General features: G+C 48.0%; 1 long non-coding RNA gene across 1 annotated transcript; it reads right to left on the reverse strand.

Moving 5' to 3' along the window:
* LOC144162014 (uncharacterized) lies at positions 1-27001 on the reverse strand. The gene is made up of 2 exons (XR_013320569.1): positions 26559-27001; positions 1-521 (listed from the first exon to the last, which is right to left on the reverse strand). It is a non-coding gene; the product is annotated as an uncharacterized LOC144162014 (long non-coding RNA).
* Between the last annotated feature and the right edge of the window lie 724 nt (positions 27002-27725).

Here is a 27725-nt window from a genome sequence, read left to right on the forward strand (position 1 = left end):
ACCACCTTTATTAGCTCATTTTCTCCCCCTTAGGTGAGTGGGGTATGCACGCATTCTTGATCTTCCTTGCGCGCAAGCCTTTAGGTCTTAGAAGAAGCAATGGGGCTCGGGTCCTTTCAGTCGGAGTGCGTGTCCACTCGTGTTACCATCTCCTCCGTTCTGGGGTGGCATTAAGGGATTGGTTGCCTCCGGTATAGCTTGCTCGATTGCGTCGAAGTCGCTTCTACTGTTTCGTTCAGCCTTGTTCCTTTCACAAAGCATGCGGCGCGGCTGAATAGTGGCGGTGGTTTTCTGCTTTCATCTGCGCAGTCCTGGACTGGACTTCCTGCTGTGGAGTTTGCACACTGGCGAAAACAGTGAAATGAACAATGACTGGCCGGGCGAGGATTTGTCACGTGTGTAGGAACTCGCGGAACACATTACGGGCTTCGGAATGGCACCCAACGTTGACCCGCATCACCAACCCAACTCTGCCATCCTGGGAGGTGAGGCTAGATGACCCCAGCGCAGCAACACGGCTCCTGCGGACGAGATGGACACCGGAATCCTTAGCCACAGCTTCCAAAACAGTCCACGAGTGACAAATGCGAGTGATTCGCGATGGAATGGCAGTGTGGAGTAATGTTCTTCACCGTAACAGGGAAATTGAATCCAGTTGTGTTCGTTTCAGTGTTGCACGCTTTTGGGCCCTAGGAGAGAAAATTTATGGTTAGGCTGAGCATTGAATGTTTAATATTGTTTAGAAACAACATCTATTTAGACATGTTCTGGCATGTGTAAGTATTCGAAGCGTTCCAACAATGGTCCAATGAAATAAAATCCAATCAAATCAATTTTTATTTCCAGATAGATCTGGGTGGTTTCATGAATAAAAGCTGCGTAAGCAGCTTGACGGCGCTCAAGAAACCACTACAAGGCTCAGCGACAAGCAATATCACAAAAATACAAGTTTATACTTGAACATAGCGAAATAGCATTGCAATAATACAGCAAAGAAAAGGTTAGGCACTTTCAAAAAAGTATGAGCACGCACTTACAAAAAATTATTAGAATGCACTTTCGCGGACGTCAACCGCCAATCTTTCATTATTCTTAATGACACTCTGAGAACAGTAACCATCAGTGCCGTCATATTTCACAACAACAAGAGCGCCGGCCCAGACACTGACACTCAACTCTTAGGGGTGAAAGGTGACAAGGGCAACATGTGAAGAAACCACACGATTTTGTGCGCTTGCCGCAAATTAGCAACGGCTGAATAGCCACGAAAAAACATTAAAAAAAAACAGGAAATTTCTCATGCGGAAAATTTTATGTCTAGTAACGAGCGATAAATAGCGAATAACTGGGAGAAGGAAAAATCTTCGTGTTTCTTATTATGCATAGAGCCTTACTTTCTCCTAACATTTTTGTTTGCCCGTAATCACTGAATTGTAGAATGGCACATTGTTTCCAGGGGAAAACAAACGCTGTCTTCCTGTCTCATGGAAGCTTCCAATAGAATAGAATGGAAGAATATAGAATAGAAGTTTCTATAGAAACTATAGAATGGAAGCTTCGGCAAATTGGTAGATTATGATGGAAATAACAGCACTAACTAACGAGACACGACGTCGCTGTTGTCTGAAACTGAAGCTCGTTCGCGTTGCGCTTCATTGTCTCGCTATTGTCATTCAGGCGCACGCTGTCCACGCTAGGCTTCGTATTTCCTGCTGGGCCTAAGTTTTCCACGCTCCGCGCTATGTGGGCACGCATCGGACGCGGCGTGATCGTAATCAGGATGCCGCCTATTTGTTGCTGGTTGGCCAACACAGGAAGAGGAAACGCGGTGCCCAGACGCGCTGGTGTCAGGTTTACCGGACTTCCGAAGAGTCAGGGGCCACAAAGACAGATACACAAAGAGAGAGAGAGAGAGATAGACAGAGAGAGAGGAAGAGACAGTCAAGGATATGGAGAGAGGGAGAGATAGGTAGAAAGAGAGAGAGGGAATATGAGAGAGAGGGAGTGAGTGTTGTTGCAAGGAAAGGGTGTGTGTGTGCTGATAAGGTGCGTAAAAACAGGCGCAGGTATTGGGGATGGCTTCATCTGCAGCCTCCACACCAGGGAGGCCCTTCCCATAGACCCCAGCCTCTTTTATCCTATGCTGCCTTAAATCATCGTTTTCCCCTGGATTCTCTCATCTCATCCCTCCGCCGAGTCCTGTCTTCATAGTCATCCAGGAGCATACGTGGAAATCCTGTTACTTACGTGCTCAGCTTTTTTTTTTTCCTTTTCTGCATCCCATGTGTGGAGAGATTACACTTTGTAAAAACGATAGCCTATCTTGGGCTACTTCAACGCGAAAATTTTGGGGAGTTCTGTGCGGCTGTCTCTGTGTTCCTCGATTCAGCCTTGCGTTGAAAAGAAGAAATAAGTCGTAAAAAAGAAGTATATAGTGGTAGAACCGTTCCAAACTTGTGAACATGCCCGCGTAAGTTGTACATGTTCCCATTAGCTAGCGCAAACAAAATTTCCAGAACATTTGAGGCAAAATGTAAGTACGTAACTGGTTGTCCCTGCGTCATTTTAGTTAAAGGGGTACTGACACCAATTTTCGGCGTTAATATATTGCAGAGTTCGCTTTCTTCACTCAGCAGAATACCCTGGCTTAAATATGAGCGGCCTGCGACGCGAAGAACGTACTTTAATTGGATCTCATTAATCGCGCCGACGGGAGAGCACGCAGAGCGGCACCCAGCAAATTGTCATCTTCGTGACATCAAGCCGTGGTAGCCAAAAGAAGTGACGTGATCAGCGCTCGTAAAATAACTCGCGACGTCACTTTACGCGCGCGGCCCCGCGAGCGGCGACTGGGCGCCGGCACATTCACAGACGGGTGCACGTAGCCAAAGCTACAGGCATAACCGCTTCCCAGAAAGGCACTGTTGGCAAAAATAAAGTTCCACACGCGGGAAAGGAAGCGATAATATAGCCCATAATCGCAATACAAGTCGCCATCAGGACTTTTATTGAAAGCGGTCATCGAATTTCCGTCGCAACGGTAGGCCTAGCACCTTCAGGCCCTTCGTTCAGTTCCGGCGGCGGCGCGGTCGAAACAACGCCCTCACCTACCTCCGCAGTGTTTTGAAGTCCGCACAAAGCGGTGAGGTCATGCCGGGATTCAGTCATATGCGGCTTTCAGACTGAAAGTGTGGGAACTTGAAACAAACTATTTTCAGGCCGTTTAACGGAATTTATTACCGCGCACTGAAGTATTTAAAGTGATGTGTTGCTTTCGCCAGACCATTAAGCATCGATAAAAGAAATACAAATGGAACATAGAATTTTCGTGGCTGTACTCCTTTAAAGGAGCCATGAAGACAAAATACAAGTTGGGTTTATTAGAAAGACTGCTTAGTCCCGACAACAATGATACCAATATCATCGCAATCTTCGAACAAATAACGGAGATATTATAGAAAACGTGTGAAGCAGTCGCGACCCCCTAGCCAATTTCCCGCAACTTTTCTATGACGTCACGGAACCTTCTTTGTGCGATTGGCGGCCGCCTAACTGACCTGTCGCGACGAAACATGACTGGACGTCTGTAATACGGCCTCTAGTTCCATTTGACCGCATCACTTGAATGCTAACGTGCAGTTAACGCACTGAAAATTATGTTTATTGTTGGCCCGTATGACGTCATTCTTGCTCATAAGACGTCACTGTGGCGCAAAATTTGAAAGTTTTTAAATACTTCTTGCTTTTTTCGTTAAAAAAACATCTTTTGTGGCTCTAATGGAGCTGAGTGAGATACTGAATCCTAGTTCTTTCAAATTACACGAAGTTGTATTTTCTCTTCATGGCTCCTTTAAGGATACACTCAGGGTAAGTTTTTACGACAGCAAGTGAAAAAACTGGGTGTGCATCTGCTCGCTTCGCGGCTAATGTCGTCCGAAGACGGCAGTTTTCTGCCACCCCTGCAATGTAACGGCCTTTCCTCTCTGTCCCGCCCACCTCTTACACTGGGCCTCCTCGATTATCAGTCCCGGACCGTCCGCGGACTGCCCGAGACGCGATCCTGTGCTCGATTTTCCCATGTATTCCTATGGGGCTTTCGGTCCGAACGCAGTCCTTGGACTGCCCGCGGGTCGTCCAGGACTAGTAAATCGAGGATGTCCACTGTTCCCCTCTTATCCAGGTCTTGCGATGATATACACAGCGATGGTTTGCTGCATCGAATTTAACTTTCCCGTGTTCGCACTTCTGCCGTGACTTCCGCTGGGTTTCTGGTTACTGTAGCGAACTAACGCATCAAACCTTTCTGTATTTTTGTTAAAAGATTCTTTTTTAGCGTTCTTTCTTGTTTATTCTCGCAAAAATTGGGCGCACGTCTTTCTTTAATTAAAGGTACCGTGCTAGTACCAGTTATGCATTAACTTTCTGCCTGAAATATCTCTAATGTCTTCTTTTTATTGAACAATTATAACAGTATGAATTATGCCACACCATTTATTAGTTTAGAAGTGATTTTGACTAGATCATCGTCTTGTTCCAACGTAAGTTTTGACCGGCCGTCTGAATCTAGAGACAGACAGACGGACAGACAGGCCTTCATTTTCGCGTTTAAGTATGCCCAAGAAAGACCCCACTGTTTGGCAACTTGATGCATACTTCGCAAAACCTAGAGCGCGACTCAAAGTTTTTAGACATCATCCCTGCAGTTCGTAGACTTCAGTTTTAGGTTTTCATCCGACCACGTTTGTTGGATTTATTGCCCACGTGCCTTCAAACAGCTTTTATTATGCGCATCGGCCAATTCAAACTCAGTAAACAAATTGGCTTCAATCCACGCTGTGAAGGCGGTTGGAAGGCAAAGCTTTAAACGACACCCACAACAATTGCCCATGCGACGTCACTGGGATTCACACAAGTAAAGAGTGAAACAAGAGATTCTCTCTACAGTTACCTAAAATTCGCGGAGGTGGCATCACTAATGCGGCAGCGTCGGCCACGGCAGGGCTAGAGCGGCGGATGCCGCCGCTGTAGAGGGCCGTTAGTCGGGAGAAAGAAAACGGAGAGAAGCGTCTTTCGAAGGGTGAGACAGCGGAACCTAGCCATCCTGATGTGCTAGCTCGGGGCTGCACCACCACGCGACACAAGCGCAGACACCGAAAGAGTTCGGCATGGGAGCTTAGTGATACACATTTATACCGATTTAAACTAGTTAGTTTAGAAAGTTTGAGTATTTCTAAGAAGCTGAGGGAACTTTTATAATCGCTATTAATCAGAAGCAGTTGCTCCTTTCGCCTTCTGTAATGCCTCTTAAAACATAACCGAATTGGTATTCGCCAATTCAGAAAGTGCAGTCCCATTCGGGGCAAGCAGTGCGCAAAAGGTGGCGTTTTTCTAGCGGCCAGATATCCGTATGTGGTCTCTACATTTTTTTCCCGCCCTGTTAACCAATACTTCAGGTATCTTTGCCGTACGACCACTTATTTCCATTGGGTTCTGGTTACCCAGTAGGCGCTACCTAACAAGTAATCAAGCCGTGCGAAGGAAGCGTGCAATGAGCGCGGAGCTACGCCAAGAGGCCCAAAACAATCGTCGCTAAAGCAGACGACAGTGCTGAAGGAAGGTTTCCACCTAGGCGTTCGCCGGGGTGAGCACGAGGAACGATGGGTAATACCGCCCATTCGCCGCGCGATCTACTTTGTGCTCTGTGAGTGAAAAGCGCTCTTGTCCTCCCCGGCCGCGTTGGAAGTTTCTTGTCGCGCACGGCACGAACGAACCATTGGGTGGGAGAGGTAGAAAGCTTTGCTTTAAAAGGGGAAAAGAGGGGGGATTTTGTTCACAGAATTTTGTCGAAACCACAGCAGTTTTTATATAAAGTTAAAAACAGTGAGACATTTTCGGACCATTGTAGTCCACAGCTGATACGACACAGAGCCCGTAGGGTTTGTCGCACGAAACTTTCCGGCTTCTTTCTGGTTTTTCTATGAAGCCCCGCGTTAGTTGGTTGCTTTTTCTGGTATTGACTGGTTTTCTGATTTTCCCAGCTGTCAAGTCCGGGGAATACGGCCTAGAATCGAGAAGCCGTACAAAGTTCGATCTCTCCATTTTGATCTCTGTCTGTGTCGACGAGGAAAAAGAGAACACAGTGAGTGCCCGAGAACCTAATCCGGGACCATACAGCCAGTGCACACCGGCGACGCTAAGATGGTCGCCACTGGTCGAACCAGTATGCGCATGTGCTTTCATCGGCCCTTAGAAGTCTGCCTCTTCCATTTCGCCATTCTCTACTCAGCCATGATGTCGACCTCCTCTACAAGCTGCGCATCGGAGTCTTGCGTCTCTATGGAGACAGGAAAAAAAAAGTTTTACCCGGCTGAGCGTCTGCTCTAAGCTCGCGCATGTCCTCTTCGTTAAGCCGGTTTGTTGCGGTTATTTGTCCAGTCGGGGCTATAGCTATACGTACGAAGGTCGTTCCATGTAGAACGGATCTGAAACAATATAGATTAAAACTGCGCTGAAGAGAGAGAGAGAGAGAGAGAGATGGGGGGAGATAGAGAGAGAGAGAGAGATGGGGGGAGATAGAGAGGGGGTGAGAAAGAGAGAGTAAAAGAGGGAAAGAGCAAGAGAAGAAAGAGGGAGAGAGGGAAAGAGAGAGGGGTGAGAGAGGAGAGAGAGGAAAGAGAGTGAAAGAGCGAGAACGAGAGAGGGAGAGCAAAGAAATAACACTTCTGCCAAAGAAGTTGTGCAAAACGAAATGCAGAAGAAAAGGAGTAAAACTGTAGTGGAAGGCTTATATTTTTCGTCCAAGCAGTCCGAAATTGGAACCGTCTGCTTGCCGATACCGTCCACAGCTCCGAAGCCAGCAAAGTGAAGACACTGATCGGCCACCCAATTAAATAATGTGACAACCAACTTATCCCGTAAACCCCCCCCCCACCCCCCCCTCCCCCCCCATATATCCGGTGTACAATAAATAAATAACAAATAAGTGATCTTTACGCCGACGAACAGAATGCGAAGTCGCCACGAACCTTTTCATACCTTGTTGCTACACCATGACGAACCACCTCCTTGGCCAGAACATTGGGTACACAGTAAATCATCATCATAACGAAAGCTCCTTGCGAAAATTCTTTTTTTACTCGTTTCGATGGTTCCGAAGGAGTGCACAGATGGCAAATAATTTTGTTTTTGCGGAATTCCGTGGAAGGAACCAATTCCGTGCGGAATTGGTTTTCCTGTGCCGATGACCTTGTTATACGACGTTCTGCTGCTGAACACTTTTTCTCGTTAGCAGATTTGCAGTTGGTAACCGGTTCCGACGTCCGGAACTTCAGTTATCCAATGCGTATTCACAGAAAAAAGGTTGGAGGCAATTTATATACATAAAGATCTGCAGAAAATATCAAAAGTATGAGGCTGTAGAGTAAGGTTTCCAGGCGACGGCTGCGCTTCACGTACCGGACGCACGGAGGGCAGCTGTTCCACGAACGGGAAGCCGGACAAGGCCCAGTGGTCTCGAGGCCGTCTCGCGCACATAAGGACAAACGGTTCTCGACAGCGGCTCGTTTGTCATGGCGGTTGTCTTTGGTTAAAGGGACCATGAAGACGAAATACAAGTTTGTTTTATTCGAGAGATTTCGTGTTCTATTGTGCCCCCAGCGCTTGTCCGGAAGCAAACGGTGCTTTATTCACTGAGAAATTAATCAATTTAAGCTAAAATTTTGATTGTCGCGTCAAAACGTGTGTTTGAAGGATGGTTGCAGTGTCATCATAAGAACAGGCGTTTCCGCTAAACTTGGTGTGGAGCAGAGGCTTCTTTATTGTTAGTCAACATAGATGGCGCCACCACATCGGGGCAACCGTTTTCTACTTTTGGTTTGTTTGTGACCGTATTTAAACCTGACTTGTTTTTGTTCATGGAGAAAATAATCGTTTCATGAAACATGGTGCTCGCTCGCCAAATATACTCGCGTAAGACCGTCGGTTGCGTCAATAGGCCAGTGCCGTTTGAGACAACCCGAAAGCCCCGCAGTGCTGTGCATCTAAACCCAGCGTAGTCTTTTTATTCCTAATTATACAGGTTATTTGAGCGAGGTTTACATTAAAAGTGGTGTCAGCATGATTCTAACGATTAAATCTTTTGAATGAACCAAGCTTGCATTCTGACTATATGGCCCCTTTAATCGGTGGCACCCCTACTGCTGGTGTAGGAAGATTGTACAGATCGGCGACCAGGGCGCGTTCCGGGAATGCGGCGGCAGTTGCTTTCGGGACCACTGTTTACTTACCACGACAACAGGTTGTACGGCGAGGCGGTCTTTCATGCTAGCCCTAAAGCTGTCAACTGTTTTTGGACAGCGGCCGATCAATAGCGGTGGTTCTGCTTTTGTCGGCCCGTTAACGCATGCAGCAAGGGGGTGCGAACGTATGCGGCTCGAGGTGAATGGACGTGCGCCGCGTTCTTAAAGCTGAACGCTTATGGATCACGGTTCGTTTGGAGCGGCGTTCCGGCCTTTCACGAGACGCTACGGGCGTGGCGCGGGCGCGGGAACAGGCGCCGCTGGCCGCCTTCGTGGAATCAGAGTCCGTCGCATTGACGGACTCTGGTAGTAGCGAAGAAACCATGGCATCACCAACAAAATAAAAAAAAGCATTGGTTCTAATCCACACTGTGAATGTGGTTGGAAAGCAAAGCTGTAAACGACACCCACAACAAGTGCCCATGTGACGTCACTAGAATGCAACGTCACGTGGTTCTACAAAGAATAAAACCAGGGATCCTGCCAGCCGTTACCTGGAATTCGCCGGGGCGGCGTTCCGAACGCAGCAGCAGCGTCGGCCACGCCGGGCTAGAGTGGCGGAAGCCGCCGCTGTGGCCCGGCCGTGCGTCGGCGGAAGCAAACGGAGAGGAGCGTCTTTCGAAGGGTGAGACACCGGAACCTAGCCGTCCTGATGCGCTAGCTCGGGGCAACACCACCGCGCGACACAAGCGCAGATACCGAAACAATTCTGCGTGTGAGCTTAGTGATTTTCATTTATGACGATTGGTTACTTCAGTAAGTTTGAGAATTGCGAGAAAGCTGCGGGAACATTTATAATAGCTGTTTATCAGGACCAGTTGCTCCTTTCCCCTTTTGTAATACCTGTTAAAACACAACCGAATTGGTATTCAGCAATGTTTAGAAAACGGAGTCCCATTCGTGGACGCAGTGCGCAAAAGGTAGCGGTTCTCTATACTTTCACGCAAGTCATAACGGAGGCTCCTCATTACTTGCAGTTCCGATTCGTTGAGAGAAAGTGACGTCCTCAGTAATAGTATGGCCTATCCGAAGGTACCCCAGGAAATGGTAGGCACGCCAAGGTAGCGAAAACAGATTGCTCTCTGAAGGACGTTGACCCCAAGTGGGGGAATAGCTTGCCGTTTTCGATATGAAAAGCGCAGCACCTGATTGAGAAAATCTATAAGTGCGGTGAACAAAGGAATACCTCCACAGTCACAAAAGCATAAATATATTCCGGCGTAGGCGCTCTGAACGAGGCATTAGTTGTTTGCGTCAGCAGTGAAATAAAGAGTAACTTGCGGCATTTGTTAACAGCGAAGATGTTGTACAAGCGGTAACTTCACCGTTGCAGGAAAAAAAAAAAAAAAAACCAAGAAAATGCCGTACGCTCCTGAGCGAATGCCTTAAACAAAAAAACAAAATTAAGAAAACTGGAAAAAACCTCTAGCCGCGAGAAAATGCCGAGCACTAATGAACGCGTGCCTAGCGTCGACCGCGAAGTCCCTGACTCCCGGAATGGCTTTAGCAACAAATAAAAAAAATAACACCACTGCTTGGGAGAGGTCACCGTGACCGCCCCATTCTCTAGAAGCCATCACGGATGATTGGAGACATGACTACGAGTGTGCCAATCTTTCCCCAGACGCCTTGCAGATCCCGCCACCACTGCCTCGAGTCGATGACGAAGAGCTGGCAGAAGTCTGCAACGCTGAGGATGACTTTGCATCTACTCCACGCCGCGAATAATACGACGGCCTCTTCAACGGGTATGACGACGATTACCAGCATAGCAACTATGCCAAGAAACAATCATACTGAAACTTAACTCTGTGTCCGGAAATGCTCATTTACAACAGCTTCGCCATTCAAGTATTGCACATGAGTGAATGCAAGCCTCCATGAATTTTTTTTTTTTCAATAATCAGAGTGACAGCGATCTGGTAATTTTTCTCAGCCTTTCAATCGCTTTTATTGTTTGACCAAAGTTACGGACACGCCGCTCTTTTTCACAGCGTTCGTTGAAAAAAAAACTAGGTTTGTTGTAGATAAATTAGCAGGGATTGATTGGTACAGTTAAGCCATTAGGCAAACATGAACCACAGAAACATGACCCATGAGGCATATGCATGAGTCTTGGACACTGTGGCCAACATTAGCCACTTCTAGTAGCTCAAAGCGTAAAGTATAATTGCTTAGCACAATGTCTACCTAAAAGGTGTATTGTTATAAGATAGGGATATCTTGGCGAATTCCGGCAGATTATTTGCGTAGGTGTTTTAGCCCCGCGTTATTGGCGTCCCATTTTGCCGCCGCCTTTTTTTAACGGCGTTTCGAGCTCCCGGTTGAAAATGATTTCGGCTGTAAGTGTCAACACGAGCGTCCTTTCAATCATGGGTAATGTTCTGTTAGTTCTTTATACAAAAAAACAAGGAAAGCTAAGTTAAAAGCGGTGTCCAAGAAAAGCGAGATAAAAGCGCCACAGAGCCACAAATAAGTATCGGATCAACCGGCGCCAAACACAGCAAAAACATAACAAAGAAAAGGACGCTGCAAGGTGCTGTTTGCCCGGGCGGTGTCAACAACCACGTTGGTGAATTTTATGCTTCACAGATCGGGTTAACTCCTTACGTTTTTTTAAACGTGGAAAAAAAAAACAAACAGGGAAACTTCCGCTCCTGCCGCTGCACTCACAGATGCGTTCGTGACGGGGCTGAAACCGTTGCTACCAGTGTCTACGTTTCATTCCTGTGCGCGTCGTGTATTCCCGGTTTTTGCTATGCTTTACTGTATTCTACTTGGTCAGGCGTCCTCCTTCGCTTGGACCAAGGATGCTTCGACGTTGCTTGAAGTTCGGCAAAATAAACTCCCGCTAGTCATATCACAAAGAGCTGCTTGATCAAACGAGACCAGTGGTCGCTCACGGTACGTGTTTTTAATCGACGATAATTTTACAGGCCTAGCAGCCCCTACGAAACCTAAGTAGGGCATTTTCTAGTCTTGTTAGTCGTAAAGATTTTTGGCCACTCTACAAGTATAAACGACGGTATGCTGTTCGTGCGCCGGCCTCTACTTTATTAAGAACTCTTATTTTAGCATTTTCGCCGTGCATTGCACTCTGAAAATCGCTCTTAAATGTGGTTAGCACCTGTAGGCTGAGTAGACCTCTATTCACGGATTGTCAGTTTTGAATGGATCGTAGAGAACACAGCAAAGCTAAAGCTCACTGAAAAGCTTTGTGCAAGGGCAGTTTGAACTCCCGAACTCCCCAAAAGTGTCCCCTTCGGATGAAGATGCCACCGCGTAGGGATACACGCGGCGTTATAGTTGTAAATAAGATAAGCCTGGTGGCAAAACCGTCTGTTTACCAGATACGCCAGACCTCCGAAACAACGGAAACGCCTTTTTATCGAAATTTCGCCGCATATCAAAGATCATCAGGAGGCGGAAATTAATTCGGAGACTTCCACATCGATGTGACTATGTGTAGCTTCGGCGCGTGAATCCCAAAGAATTACAATTTTTTACTACGAAACGTAAACACGCGCGAAAGCCCCCTAATTTATATTGCTGATACCTGGCCACAAAAGTTTAATTCGAATGGTAAGTTCGTATACATGTCGTAGTTTTTCGTAACAAACCTGTATTCTAAACAAATCAATAAAGCACAGGCATGAGACATATTTATTGTCTGAGGAGGCGTGCGCAACGTTGACAACGTTGTGCAACGCAACACTAACTTATTTTACAGACCGGAGGAAAGAAAGATAAAGGGCAAGCTAGTAGGCTGATTGTGCGCATCGGTTGGTCGCTGTATAAGATAAGAAGAGCAATCAGAGACCAAAGGGAAGTGTTACATCCAAATAATAACGTTCAGTTTACCGTTATGCGCGCTGGCCTGTTAATCTATGGGGTGTTGGTACAGCAGTTCCACGTTATAAGCCCCGGAAACTCCGACACTCTGTATCGTACGATAAATAAGCATACATCCCCGCGGGTGTTACCACAAGCGGTAACAAAACGCTTCTACGGTGCGTTTAAGCACCACGTGGAGTTATACACGCGAAACTTGGCTAATTAGGTTACGCGAAACGAAGCGGCGTTTCAGCTTCCAGGAAGGCGGAGCGTAAAAGCGTAAAAACAAACCAAACAGTTCCGTCCGAAAGCAGACGGGAGAAAGCAGAGGAGGGAGGCAAGCTTGCCGTAATCACATTGGGGCAACACGAAAGGCGAAGCCTCACTCCTCGCTGTTTCGCCGCGGCTTCGCGGCTAAGAACAGGTGGGACTCTCAGTTTTCACATTTCTATGGCTTCTCGATTTTCCTTTTTTTCTGCCTCGTTTGTGACGTGTATTTTTTTCACTTCCAGCTATTCTAGTCCAATCAAAGAACAATGCCAGACGCCGTGCACTAAAATTCGTTTCGCGGGAAATGTACGTGCAGCGTGCTTCATTCAGGAATCAACATTCCGGAGTACGAACACAAATATCCGGTACAGAAGTTTTTTTTACTCTTTTTTGACGCTTAGCTCGGTTTCTCGTTCTCAAAACTCGGGATTTTTACGTCGTCGTTGAGTTCCCGCTGCCGCTCGCGCCGTGAGGAGCGAAATATCGCGCGCCGGTAACATACTCTCTCCTCCGCCGGCGCGCGATCTGATTGGTCCGCTCCCATCTCAGTGAGGCTGGGGCGCCCACTGGCTGTGGGTTTGGGAAGCTGCCCCTGCATGACAGAACCGGACAGGCGACAAGGCTCAACGTAGAGCAGCTCCGCTTGTTAAAGTCTTTAGTAGTCTTTGTTCGTGGATATACAGAGCTTCGGCAGTTCTACGAAAAACTGCTACGACGTGTGTAGCGTGTATAAAAAGGGAATCTTGGGGATTTATTTTTGCTTCTGCCTTTGCGTTTTTGAGATTCTATGGTGTCACCCATGCCAAGAAAGGTCCCCGACGGCCACCGTTCCTCGAGAATGCCAGTCAAGCACAATCATTGGTCAACAGAGGAGGGTGAGCCCTGAACCGCTACAGCTGACATGGGTCACGGCACAAACGAAACGAAATAGTAATGCGGCCACACGAACGCTCAGCAAAGAGAAATAGAAAGCCGGAGGTGACATTTAAAGCCTCCGACGGCACGTGAAGTTAATTATACGACCAAGGTTTTCGGTGAAGTCGTGTGCAGCGACAGGGGAACGTCGCGGGGTCATTGTCCCGGATGTGCTTCTGGTTTTATTCAAATCAAACTCTTTAAGTGCTCTGCGTTTTTAAAGCGGAGCTCTGGTGTCCTCACTCATGCCGTCGCACGCTAGTACGCCTTGAAGGAAAGCCAACTTTCTATGACGACGATGAAGGATCATGCGTGAACTGAAAGAAAAAAAAAACGCTTCCCGTGGCTGGAATCGAACCTGGATCTCACGCGTTATTATCTATTCGATTGCTCCATTTCGACATTATGGAAGCGGTTTGGGAAACTCAGACGACAACCAAAGAATCCGTCAGGAGAAGAATGGCGTTGCTCTACGTCCTGTAAAGGCGTTAGCCAGAAGACGTTAGGCCTAACCTCCCATTTTGAGGTTTAGGACGTAAATCCTAACGTCACATCTTGGGGTTTAACACCTCAAACCAGCACCCAATAAAAATTGCCCAATGAACTCCAAACAGCAGGTACCGATTCGTTCGGTGCACGCCAAGCCGAAACGTTAGTCGTACAGAGTGCACACCTGAGAGTTGCTGTGGATATTAATTATCAAGCAGCCTGCCACAGTTTCCTTTCAGGGAGGGTGCCACCAACTGCCCTACTGGTACTTCAACAATGCCGTCCATCTCAACGAGTGACGATCGTTTGGACACCTGCCCATGCCTCTGTAAGGGGCAACTTCGCCCACCAACAGGCTCGCGAACTGGCCCACCGAGCCCCCGAGGTCACCACAGCTCCGGCGCCACTTGTCACCTATAAGGACATTACTCAATGTTACCGGGCCAGCAGACAAAAATTCCCGTGGCCTCACCCATCCCTCAGCAAAAGTCAGGAAATAACACTCCGACAATTACAAGCAGGCACGTACGTTCACCCGGTTCGAATGAATTTATTGTTTCCCACACGGTACACCGCTGTGTGCAATTTTTGTCCAGAGCTAGGCCCTATAATTCTGGAATACACTCACAACCCAGCCCTACCACCCTCCCCCCCCCCCCCCCCCCGTTCTTTTCGTGAGCTGTAGGAGACACTGTTGACCAGCTGCCAACCGGAGGACCAGGCTCTCCTGCTGACACAGGCCAATACAGCTAGGACAACACATGGATTCCCGGACTAGGGTTCCACTCTAACATTGGAGCTCATTAAAATGTTTTTTTTTCTGTCTCTAGAGTAGTGGGACGGATCTCCAGAGTTGCAAATACTCTCATTGGGGGATTGGCCAACCAAAGAATCCATCACTGAGGAAGCTTCCCGTTCAACCGTCCTTGTCGTTAGACGAAGGGGTGCATGGATTTTATGTAGGCAGCCACTTCTGCGCTTTCTAAAGGATTGGTATTGATTGAAATTTAAGGAAACTGCTGCTTCTGTTTCCGTGTAAGGATGGGTGTTAGCTTTTGCTAATAAAGTTAAACTATATCCACAGGCAAAACAGTTCAAATCCCACGTTTGCCTGGTGGGTAGCACTACGAATACAAATATCATGGGGCTGCTTCCTTAATACATAAGTGTGAAGTTTAAATCTGTCCAAAAGCGCGCGCTGTATCGGAAAATCTGGTACGCGAAATCGATACGTTTACATTGGAGTCAGGAAGCTCTTGTGGAAAGAGGAGCACAGATAACCGCATGAAAGATCTCGGGGCCGGGGACAGAATTGGACTGTAAAGCACTTCTTTTTTAAAGAAGGGTCGGGTGCTCAATTATCGAAAGAGCACTGCTTTGTTGGTTTTATTCTCACTCAGAACCTACCGACAGCATCAAAAAGTCTACAGAAAGAAGCGCCGGGATTAAGTATTCATGAGGTCACATTTCGAGCGCTTTGATGGGGATTTTCCAGCCGTCTGGAGATTCGTTAATATGGATATGTTCGCTTAGCACTTCCGTTTAAAAAAAAAGAGCAGCAACAACAAAAACAACGACGATGATGACGACGACGATAACAACAACTACGATGATGGAAACTACACAACCCCCAAGTGGGTATGTGCCACTAGAAAAGGAACAACAACAAAAACAACAACAAAACGACAACAACCACTTGCAAGACTGGTGCGTGATGATCACCCCGTATTTGCCGGAGCCCAATTTGCAACAGCAATAACAACAAAAAATTGGGCAGCTTCGCACTACTCGCGCGAAGACTGCGCAAAAAGCGAAGCTGGCGCCTCACGGAACTCGTTCTTGTTTCGGCCAAGTTTTCTTAGAGGTTATGCTTCGTGACTCCGGCAAGTTTTCTGCGTGGTGTCGCCGTTAGCACCCCGAAGAGCAATGAACTCTCGGTCGTTAAACCATGTACGCGTGCCCACCGGCTTTGCGTTGGAGCTCCAAAAGTAGCGGACGGGACCAGTGTTTGCTCAAAAATTGTTGAGGCCCGTCCGGCTTAACTTTAACACATACACCGTATCGGTATAGGCATCTTCTATACATAGCCCTTCATTTATTTCTCCGCCATCTTCATCTCTCTCGTACTCTATCCACACTCTTTCCTCCACTTGCCCTTCCTACACACAGAATAGCTGGCCAGAGATACTACCGTCAGGCCGACCTTTCTGTGTTTATTTCATTTCAATAAAATTCCTCTCTCTCTCTTTAACTCATTCATGGGCCAACGTTCGGCTTGTGTGGCCTGGCATGTAAGACGCTAATTGAGAAGATTAACGTTATCACTTCCCGGCCTTTTGGCTTCTTTCTTTTATTTTGGCATTACTTCTTATTTCTGCACCATCAAAACTGCACCACTCGTCGCAGCAAGCGATCGAGCGAGCCACCCCGCGACGCATTTACAAAGACGTGCTTGTACCAGTTGTGTTGCCCCCTCGACAGGTGGCGCCGCCGGTCCCGCCCGAGTGCGACGAGGCAAAGCTATGGTGCCGTCGTGCGCGATAACGTCATCGCTGGGCGAGGATATCCTGCGCACGTTCGCCGCCCCGACCACCAGCATAAACAGTATCGCTGCTAAAACTAAACAATGCAAGTTCCCCTCTTCCTCGTGTGTTCATAGATGGCGCTGCCTGGAGGCATTGCCTGACGCTTTGCTACTCAAGCGTGTCTTGGTGAAGCAATGCGGAACTGACATTGAGACTCAAGACCCCACTTGGTTGCGGAACAATGACTTAGCTGTTTCTGTGACATATACTGCGATACATGCAAACGTCGGAAGACACATCAGCATCCTTCTACTTCCCTCTGTCTTTTAGGCAATCCTGGGAAACAAACGCCAAGTAGAAAGAGGTGCGTACACGCCAAAACACGAAAGAAAGATTTACGAAGACTTCAAAATCTTGTTTATTATTAGAGCTCATATCACACACCAGCTTAGTGCTGTAAGGACAGCTGAATCACCTATCCCAGCGTTCCGTATCCTAGCCGTGTGTCCTGAAAGTGAACCCGCGTCGAAAATTTGATTTCCACTGCAAACTGCTGCTAAGCTTTAGCGAATCTTTAAAAGCTGTTATGGCAATAGTCTCGTCGAGCGGGAAATGCTAGCGCAGAAGCTATAGGCGGCTTTGCAGAATAAAGTTCGGTTGATTGTGACACTCATTGGTTCTCCCAGAAAAAGAAAGCTTGAAGTCTGAAAAACGGTAATCCTTGGGCGCTTCTTTAAATTCCAGTTATTTCTTATTTCTGAGCGTTTTCAGTGATACGGTGTTCTAATGATATGCTGTTCTTCTCCCGTCTCGTCCTTCCCAAGATAACACGCCAGATTTGCTCTACTCAGTTTAAATTTACCGCGTTCCACTGCTCGAATTCGGGTGCCTCGATGCCAGCGCTGCTGTACGGCGGAGAGGCGCGTGAATCGAGGCGCCCTACTTCAACATTTATAGAACCACGTTGCCCTACTCCACGCGCGTTCCAACTAGAACGTGGAATCTATCTAGTGGAACCTTTCTTTGTGTTGCCGCTTGACTTTCTAAACCGTCACCAGAAGCTATGGTGGCGCAGGCGACAGCAGGCGACGGAGTGAAGTTTTTTTTTCTGCTGTGGATGTAGTATTTAATTTCGCAAAAATCAGGCATCCATCAATCTTTTCATAAAGGAACACTGTATATATAACTTATGTATTGAATTCCTGGCTTATATTTGCGTAATGTCTTCTTTTTGTTCAAAACTGTTGACAAGTATGAAAATTGGCACCGTACTCGTACGTTAGGTGTGGCTGTGGGTACATGAGACTATTGCGCAGCTTTTTGTTTCACTTTTGCCGGGTGGCTGAATCGAGTCACAGATCGACAGAAAGAGACAGACAAAGTTTCTGGGTTTAAGTAGCCCAAGAAAGGCTATCGTCTTTAAAAACCGCGGATGTAGCGCGGTGGTAGCATATATACTCAGCGCCTACTCTGAATTTCCGCGTTTTAGATTCCCGTACGAACTCAAAGGTGTTTCTTTATTTACTTTTAACGGTGGCGGTTACCATTTTCAGCACCGTAAAACACCAGCAACGACGCTGGTGCTTCCAACAGTGAAGCGCATGTTGCCTTTGCCTTTATAACGCATCATATCATTTTCCTCAGCCGCTACTTCGGCCCCTGCTTGATAGGAGTCGCACGCATTCGGCATTCTTCGCGCGTGCCAGGCGGATCAGTTGCCAGCACCTGAGCTCGAAGCTCACAAAACTACAGCTTCGCTCGATGTATATCCGTTGATATATTTTCAGTGCCTGCCTTGCACGCCTTTGTGCGCCTTATCCGCGGTGGGTCAATGGCTATGCCCTTAGAAGACTGAGCGCGAAGCCGAGGACTTGACTGCGGTCTGCGGCGACAGTTGCCCTGATGGGGGCGAAAAACATTAAGAGCCCCGTGCGTGGTAGATTTCGCCGCGTAATAATTCCGGGTGATAAAAAAACCTAATGTCAAAAATGAGGTAAAACACCAGGACGGGAAACATCATAGCCAAGGCGGAATCCCAACGCCTAGGACGGAAACTTGAATGTCAAAAGGATTTCTTTTACAAAGCGCTTTCTCATCACAGCGAGTGAAGACAAATTTTCAAACGATGTTCTAATGTCCAACAGAGAGAGAAAAAAATTAGAACCCCTACCCCCCCAAACAGAGGCGCACACGAAGCTTGACCTCAGGGAAAACTAAAACGACCAAAATCAAAACGCTATGACCGCAAAACGAAAACGAAAGCACTTCTGCAAAATCAAAACGCAAACACCGAAATGAGGACGCAAAACAGTCGACCGACCAAAACTAGATCCTTTCACTTCGCTGAGCTTTATCTAACGATGGTCTTCATTATTGTAGACAATCTCTTGCGATTATCGGGAACGCTTACGTTCTTCAATGCCTGTCCGATCTTCCGCAGAGCGTACCACGCGTGGCGTAACCATGACGCGCTATAAGGTGAACTGCCCGACGAAAGCCAGCGATTGCGCCTGAGATGTGGCGTGATATGAGCGATAATATTCAGTGGCTTCCATTGTGGCGTGAAGTAGGGTGGCACTTGGGCGCGCGCTCCCGCGCCAACTGCGAACGGCGAGCTACAACGATCTGTCTATGAGCTCTAACGGGGGCACTCTCAACACTTTATCTCTGGCCACTCTCCCCGAGTGGGTACCATCAACATCATAATAATAGTCATAGTCATCGTCACCATTGGAGCACGTGGTTAAAGTTGGCTTTGTAGCTAGTCGTTTCGTCCTACGCCACCATCGGCGGTGCAAATCAGCCAATGCAAGCTTCGCTTGAAAAAAGGAGTCACGATATAACAATCTTACTGAGTTCAAAACATTGGAGCCGGGGATTGGTCACAAGAAGTGGAACAACGTACCAATTTTTTTTCGGGTGACCAGTACCCGTGGTGTTGAGCCCCACAGCGCTACATCCTGGAACACTGTCGTTTAAAATGATGACACAATTACAAGTGTAGATATCGTCACGTTTTAACGATAAGGATGCATTGCACAACATAAGGGGCACCCCCAGTATAAAAAGAAAAGATGGGTAGAGGGGAGTAATTTATACAGTTGGCAGCTAAATGTGTCATCTCGGATTCAAACTCGCTTTCAGGCACGTGTGGTTAAAAAACGAAATTCGCTCCTGGAATCTATTTTCGTGGCTTCTAATTTAAGTAAAGCGTTAGGGGAGCTTTACCGTCCACTTTACGCGGCGTTAAAGTCGCTCAGATCGTCCCATGCCAAACGAGGTCACTGGTTCGCTACCTCCGCGCAGCGACTGTATTTTTGGTGAAGGCAAAATGCCAAAAAACAGCTGTGAAAAGCATTTTCGTGCGTTTTGTTCAAGTGGGTTCGGAAAATATCTGAAATTTTCAAGTGACCCGTTTTTTTTTTTTTTAACAAGTGGAGCTGTTCCCCGCGCTTTTTATTTTTCATTCTGGTGACTCCCAAGACAGTACTCACACAGACAATAAAATATTTATTTTGACTCAAAACAGTTAGAATGCAATCACTATTCGCATCCAAAGAAAAACCGTACTCTCACGTCACTAAAGAAATTACACCATCTTCCCGTAGAGGAACCCTGAGTAGTATGCGAAGCAGGCATGGGGTCGATTCAAGTCCCCATTAGTTTTCAGTTCGTCGTTTCCGTGCAGTTCGTCGTTTCCGTGAGGTTGAGGTACGCAGCTACCGTTATATTTAGCGTTTGGTTTCCATGGTAACTACCCCACTTTTCACTTACTGGAACTACGACATGGGAAATTGCGTTGACCCCATGGCTGTTTCACATACTACTCAGGGTTCCCCTACGGGAAGATGGTGTAATTTTTTTTGAGGGGGGTGGGGGTGTTAGAGTGGAGAGGCGTTAAAGAGAGAGAGAAAGAGACGTTGTACGTGGTATGAGTTTGTCTTTATTTAAGCATTATCATCATCATGTTCAACGTAGGTGACGTCGAGCTGTGGTTGGCGTTCCGCTTTGATTATGACCGCCTTATGGTCTGTGAAATGTAAAATCAAGGGCTGTTGAAGTGGATGAACCTTAAAGTTGCTGAAGATGAGGTCGATGCACGTTCCCCGGATGGTTGTGGGCTGCTTGTAACCACGGCCCGCCGATCCTCGCCGACGCACGCCGCTTCCGACGACGATGAAACGTCGAAGGCACGTGAAGCGTGCTCGTCTCGTGCCGGCCCAGGAAGACACCGGCAACACTGTCGCTCCAGGAGCCATAGAAGGGTAAGACACCACCGGGCGTTCAGCAAGCCGAGCATGCGCAGTAGGGGTGTGGACGGCGCAACAACAAGAACGACAAGGCAGGGACATAGCCCCGACCATGAGATTTTTCGCATCTAAATGCAGATTTCGAAATTCTCAGCACGAGGTTCAGCAACCTTTTTAAATGACTTGCAGGCGTCTGCGACTGCTCCGCGCTTCCAGACAACACCAAAAAGCTGTTACAGCCAAGTCATATAAAATTACGCCCACCTTACCTGTCCTTAACAGCGCTGGCTTGTCTCCAGGTAAGTGCTGCACGACAGCACAGCCCTTAACTCTACGGAAATTCTCCTGTTCAGCTTCACCCCAACGCACTAGACTGGCCAAGGCATTCCCCCAATAAACCCAATTCGGCAAGTGACACCAACGAGCAAACATTTTGACACAGAAATGTGATCCCCAGCTATGACATTGCGCATTGCCATTGCGCGATGCCACAGAGCAGCGGCACTTACGAGTAAAACCGTACGCTAGACATTGTTATTCGCAGAATTTGCGTTGCTGGCTGCATGAGTTAGTGCACCAAATGCATTGCTGTGAAGCTGAACTACACGATTGTATTTCAGTAGAGTCGCAAAGCTCGCGGTTAAGCAGAAAGAAACAGGACATGGATTGTACAGGCGTTGCGATAGCTTTTGACGATCGCCGCTTTCGGGAGCCTACCGTGAAAGCAGAATGTCTGTTCAGCTTGCGGGCAGCTGATCAGTTCCTGACGCGCCCTTTTTCACCCCCTCAAGGCCACGTCTGGGTGCGTTTGCTGGATTCGCTATACTCCGCAAAACAGCGCACCCCTGCTAACAACCTTCGATACCTCTGCTTCATTGTGGCGCTTGATACATGGCTTCGTCGCAGAACAGACAGCAACCCGCCGCGGTGGCTCAGTGGCTAAGGCGTTGCGCTGCTGAGCACAAGGTCGCGGGTTCGATTCCCGGCCGCGGCGGCCGCTTTTCTGATGGAGGCGAAAAGCAAAAACGTCCGTGTGTACGAGATTTCGGCGCACGTTAAAGATCCCCAGGTGGTCAAAATTAATCCGGAGCCCTCCACTACGGCGCGCCTCATCGCCTGCGCTGCGTCGGCGCGTTAAACCCTACAATCAATCAAGAACAGACAGCACGCCGTATCTGCGTATACGCAAGGGCCCCTCCGCACGACCTCCTAAGGGGGCACGAAAACGGCCAGAGCCGTGCGGCTTGTTTTTCGCGCGTGACTGGGGGAAAGGTAAATAAAAGGGCAAAGAAGGCACGGCATCGCAGATAAAGGGCGGAGCCATTAATGACACAGCTGAATGCCGCCCCGTGCCACGTGAAGGGGCGTGCCGCCGGTTGCAGCGGTTTACAAAAGTCCACACACGAAGTCGCAACATGTTCGCTTACTACTGACCCGAAAGTTCGCAGCAGCTGAGACAACAATGACCTCCTCGTAGAACGCAAGCTTCGATCCCACGCCACGACTACTTGTCTATCATGAAAACATGCCTGGGGCGTTATTCCAGAAGACCCGAAATAGCTCGCTCCTCCAGCTGCTCAAGCTAACAAAGAAGCGATAGTAGAGCATCCGATACACCTCGAGCTACCCCGGCGCAATCGCCCGGAGCACGCTTGGCATTATTAGCGCGCCCAGTTGAGGCCGCTCACGTTAAGAAAGCGCGGCTTGCACGAACATCCGTATGCAGCACCGTTTAGAATCGAGCTGAAGTATGCACTTCGTCGCATAAAGTAGATAACCCCGCTATTTATTTTTTAACCTACGGCCTGGCCCCAAACCAGCCTGGCCCCAAACCCCAAACCATCCACCGCCGGCGGCGGCGGCGGCGTCGGCGGCGTCGGCGTCCGCAGTGCTCCTCTATATTTAAAAACAAACAGCATCCGGCGCCAGGTTTCGATCCGAGGACTTTGCGGCCGCAGCGCGACGCTCTACCGACCAAGCCACGGACACGACGCTGATATCAGTGTTAGTGACGCGCCTTATATCTTTAACGCATTCAAACTACGTCGTCAGCGGCGTGCGTTGGCGACTCAGCGGCGTTATAGCGGCTTGATAACTGCGTGGTGTACACGTGATACTACAAACCCGATGGAAGAGATGGAAGAGAAGGCGGCGAGGCGGTGGGCTGCGGGGGCCGAGCGCAAGCGCCGCAAGCGGGCCGACAACCGTGCATTCGCACTTTCACATTCTCCCCCTCGGGGAAATGCGGGGAAATTTTTTTCAAAGCTCCGCCCTTTAAAGGCGGCGTGGGGTGCCTCCGATTTTCTCTGTGTCTGTTCTTCCACTGAATTGGGTTTGCTACGTGGTTTGAGGGTGGCTTAAGAGCAGCTAATTGCAAGCCCAAACCATGTAAGCGAAGGAATTCACTGTATAAAAAAAAAAAAAACGCGCCCTTCTGCCGACTATGTCAAACGTGGCCGGCTTTGTTTCCGTGCGGACGGCGGGCGTAGTATCAGATATCGCCCCCATTCGGCGTGTCGTGAGCGTGTTTGAACATTGACGTGTGTGTTTTATTCGTTGAATCTTTATTTCTTTTATTCGTTTTTACTGTGTACGAGGATGGCTGCGGTGGGAACATCTTGTCGTTTTGGCCGCTCCTATCGTTCGGACAAGAGCGAACTCTTCGTTCGGACCGAACACCCCCACGTCTGTGGCAGCATTCGACTGACGGTGGCCTAGGGACTTCGTTAGTTGATTGTTTGCTGCTGAGCTTTGTTACTAGAGCATCAAATGCAAGTTACTTCGTGCCTGAGACGCAACCCTACCGGCGAAGTCGGCGCCATTGTTGGGTGGTGCTTCGGTCACCACGCCGCGCCCACGAATGGGCTGGGTGTGTTTGATTGACACGAGAACTCGGACGAAACTCGGGACTGATATTGCACGGTCGTGTTGAACCAGTGAGGCCCGTGATGTCGGCTGCTGCGGCGTGGTTCATTGTTCACGGTCGCCGTAACAGGCATATATCTATCCCGACCGAGTTTTCTTTAGCGGAGGAGGAATTTAGAGTTCGTTTTAGACTCTCGAAAGTACTGTGCATTGGCTCTGCAGTCATCTGGCGAGCGACTACCTTTGCGATGACTTTGAGGGGGCTTTCGCTCCATGACCGCCGCGGAGCAAGTGTTGCCTGCGCTCCGACATTACGCGACGGGCACCTTTCACGGAAGCGTTGGTAGCGACCACACCAGCGACTGCTACCACCAGACAGTCTGCCGGTATGTGCGCAATAAAAGTACCGCAGACGTGTTTTTCGCCTTTTTTTATGTGGTTCGCCGGCCATGGCTTCCGCTGGTTCTACCATGCCTCTATCCGTCGGAAGCGGGAGCCTGTGCTTCAGTTATTGTCTGCTCACAAAACTGTTTCGAACGAGGCGTTGCATGACGCTGCGTTTCATTTATCGTCAGCGCGGCGCGGTAGACAGCCTCGCTGGAAGCGTTGTGTGTCACGCTCATCTTGCGAAAATGTTACTGGCAGGATAGTATGCAATCAACGGCGCGTATCTATTATCGGAGAAGGCCTCTATGCATTTCATCGGGTTTTGTCCAACGTACTCGTCGTCTGGCAAGAAGGAGAGCCTTCAAAGCTTGTGACGGAGAGAGTTGAGACCGAAAGTAACAGCGTTATGCCCGAAGGAGGTTGAAGAAATATAGGATGTACTGGACGCAGTACAAAATCGAGGACTGTAGAGAACTACGTCGAACAAGAGCTGTGGAGAGCAAAGCATAATAAAGGCAAATAAATTTTGAAAGTTGTGGTTGTTGCTATTCCTTTCTTCGTAGCACATGCCCACTTGGGCGATTTGCCCGCAATTAGGAGCTTTGGAGAGCTAATGGACGCGGTTTTCAAAATTCACAAAACTGTGAATTGGAAAAGTAAAGGTTTAGAGTAGTGCGGGCCGTGTGAAAAGTGAACGTGAAGGTACGTGTGAAGAACAGGTTCACAACATCCGCGCAGAACCCCGATTGTAGGGAGGCTGTGGTGTGTGCCAGTCTTCTTGCGGACGTGTTTCCCCACAAAATGAAACAGAAGGAACTGACGCAATCACGGTATAGCAAAACAGAAGCCGGTCTAGGCAATTCATGCCAAAAGACAAAGAAGTGAAAGCGAGGAAAAATACGCAAGTAGAATGAATCAGTTGTTAGTAAATATCGCAAGTACAATGTATCCGTTGTTAATAAGTATCGCTAAGCTTTCGCCTTCAAATCACGTAAGTAGACATTAAAGCCCCTACGAAAGTTTGTATCGGAAAGCGGACGGGGGGATTTGATAACGTAACACCGAGCGGCAATTATTTTGAATGTGGCGCATTTCCATCACCTGCTTTCTTTTTCTGCCAATCGGCCTTAGTCACGTGATCACATCGTCTGCCACCGACGGCAGAAATAGGCAGAAACTGCGGAAATGGATGACCGCTCTGTCTTTGCAGTGCAAAATAACCAAGCGCAGCCAGTTTATTGCGGAAGTTTTCTGCACTGGTCAAGAACATGTGGATGCAGATAATCGGCTTTATTTGCGACATTTAGTGATATAAGTATGCATATACGAAGCTGAAAGCGGCAAATGCGGCAAGGACGACCAAAAGTACGAATTAGCCGAATTTACGCAATGTACAAGTTCGATTTGAGCGGCTTTAAAGTACATTGAAAACATATTGGGCCAACGAAAATTTTGATTATTGTTTGAATTAACTGAAAGTTCGAACTATCGCGATTCTAGTGCAGTTGGATTTGCTTGCCCCAATAGCCACCAGTACAGCAATGGAGCGAGATAACTCACTGAAAAATGCGCCACGGCCTAGCTGCGCCTCTTTGGAGCGCGCTGCCCTGGACCGCTAACCTCACGTCAATAATCAGCAAATAGCATGAATCGCATTTTTAAAGAACTTGTGCTCCGCCTTAAAATATTATCATGTTACGTGGGCGTCGTTAGAGCTCGCGTCTCCCGAGTTTCGCTCAATCTCGGGCTTTCTGAAATAGTAGCCCTGGATTACTATTGCGGCGCGGGTTTCCGTCCTTCGATCAGGACGAAAATCTCCTGTACCGAAACGTTTTCATGAGAGTATACGATGCACTGCTGGTCCCAACAAAACATTCGCCCGTTTGATCCACCTGTCCACATGTGTCATGAGAAAACGACCGTAATCATCACTCTCATTGCCCGTTTTTCGCGGCCATTACAACGCAAGAATTATAACCAGGATCCCAATCCTGCGCTTTATTAGGGAAAGCGATGAGTAATCCCTGCCCTCAAGTGAGTGAGGAGGTTACTAAAGAGAGGTATTATGACACGGGGGACAAAGGGATAGGCGAGAATGACCCACCCTTCTCTATCTTGGAGAGCAGTATCATAGTCCCTATCTTTATGGGATAAGGGGGGGGGGCGCTTCATCAACTGGAGTGATCGTATCTTTACACAGTAAGAGCAATGAAAATTCATCCTCTCTTCATGATACAAAACGCTGGATACATTAAGAGAGCTCGTGTGAGGGTACGCGTTTGCATGGATACATCCGCAACCTCACACAACATTTCGTAACTTGCTTTCGGAAAAGAAACTCACTAATAATTTTGTTCTTTTTAACAATCAACCGCTGCGGTTTCTACGAGCACATTGGGGGCGAAGTGGTATAGTATACAGCCGTCAGGGACGACGGATTTGGTACAGCGTTGACTGCGCGGCATCTCCTAATGAGGAAGCACACCCACCCGCACGTTAGGAAGATGTGTTGCTGAGAACACGTAGCTTTTGGACAAGGAAACTTTGTCTAGGTACCCGATTTTGGGTTTTTAGGCTTCGAGTAAGCGTGAGTGTGGCCCCGCTTTAGGCGAAAGAAAAAAAAACCAAATGTTTATCCTGTTTCAGTCCGGAGAAGTAAGGTTTGTGCTTATCTTGGTATCAGCAAATATGAGTCTTTTTTTTTTAACTCGAATGCACTCACTCACCTTAAGACGTGGGCCAGGGTGTGACGCCGTCCCTTTAGATTGAGCCTCGTCGGCGGCACCGGCCTGGGCCGCGATGATCTGTGCATCTTTGGCGAACTGCTCGACATAATTCCAAGCACTCGAAGAGGAAGACACCGGGTAGCACGTATTCCACGCACTCACTAAATCACAAACACGCCCACCATGAACAATGCAGCCCCTTCACAATGAACACTCCCGGCACCAAGAATTAGGCACTCATATAAAAAGAAAAACACGTCGGGGTGCAGGGATTCTTCGCAGCCGCAAGTAGTTTCGAAGGCCGTAATCCAGAAGTGAGCGAATGCCAGCTTCGTTGCTCCGTACAGGAGGAGCCAAGTCCCCGCACCCGCCTCCGTTGGAAAGCGGAACCGTGTGCATTTCATCGCGCGAGGGGGGCTTGCCCGGTGGACGCGAAGCGCGTGGCGCGGAAGGCGTGCGTGCGTCCCGCGGATAAAAAGACGGTGCGGAAGTCGTTAGCGCGGGAGGACGCAGAAGCGACGCCGGTTCCCGACGCCAGAGGCGCTCTAATCGTTAGCGGTGCAAAACTGTTCGATTTTAAGGAGCGCCGCGTCTTTCAAAACCATGGAATGAAGCATGTCTCGTAGTGTTCTTATATTATGGAGCGTGTTTTATGTTACATTTGAGAAACTGTGTTATATATATATAGCATAAGTAAAGAGTCGGATGCACATCAAGAACAATAACACAGAAGGCTTACTTATGTAGCGGCAAATGGACTTGCCTTTATCAGAGTACAGTTACATGATTTTGTTTCAGTTTTCTGGAAATCTATATAAGAAATATGTTCCGAGTGTTTGTGACAGCAAAATTGTCTACCTGTACTCTGATGAAGGCAAGTCCCGTTCCGCTACGTCAGTAAACCTTCTGTGTTATTGTTCTTGCTGTGTATCCGACTCTACTTATGCTATTTCTGCGCGCTTTGTGAGTTTTATCTTTCTCTACATTTTATATATATATATATATCCTTCACTCTATTCTATTCTACACTTTATTTATGTCTTTTTAAATTCTTTATGTGTTTATTCTCCCCTTTGCTTTGCAAGGTTTTCTTGACTGCCACCCCTGATATACATACATGCATACGTACATACATACATACATACATACATACATACATACATACAT

Source organism: Haemaphysalis longicornis, unplaced genomic scaffold, assembly GCF_048455015.1.
Source record: "Haemaphysalis longicornis isolate Haplotype H1 unplaced genomic scaffold, Haemaphysalis longicornis Haplotype H1 scaffold_12, whole genome shotgun sequence".
Taxonomy (NCBI): domain Eukaryota; kingdom Metazoa; phylum Arthropoda; class Arachnida; order Ixodida; family Ixodidae; genus Haemaphysalis; species Haemaphysalis longicornis.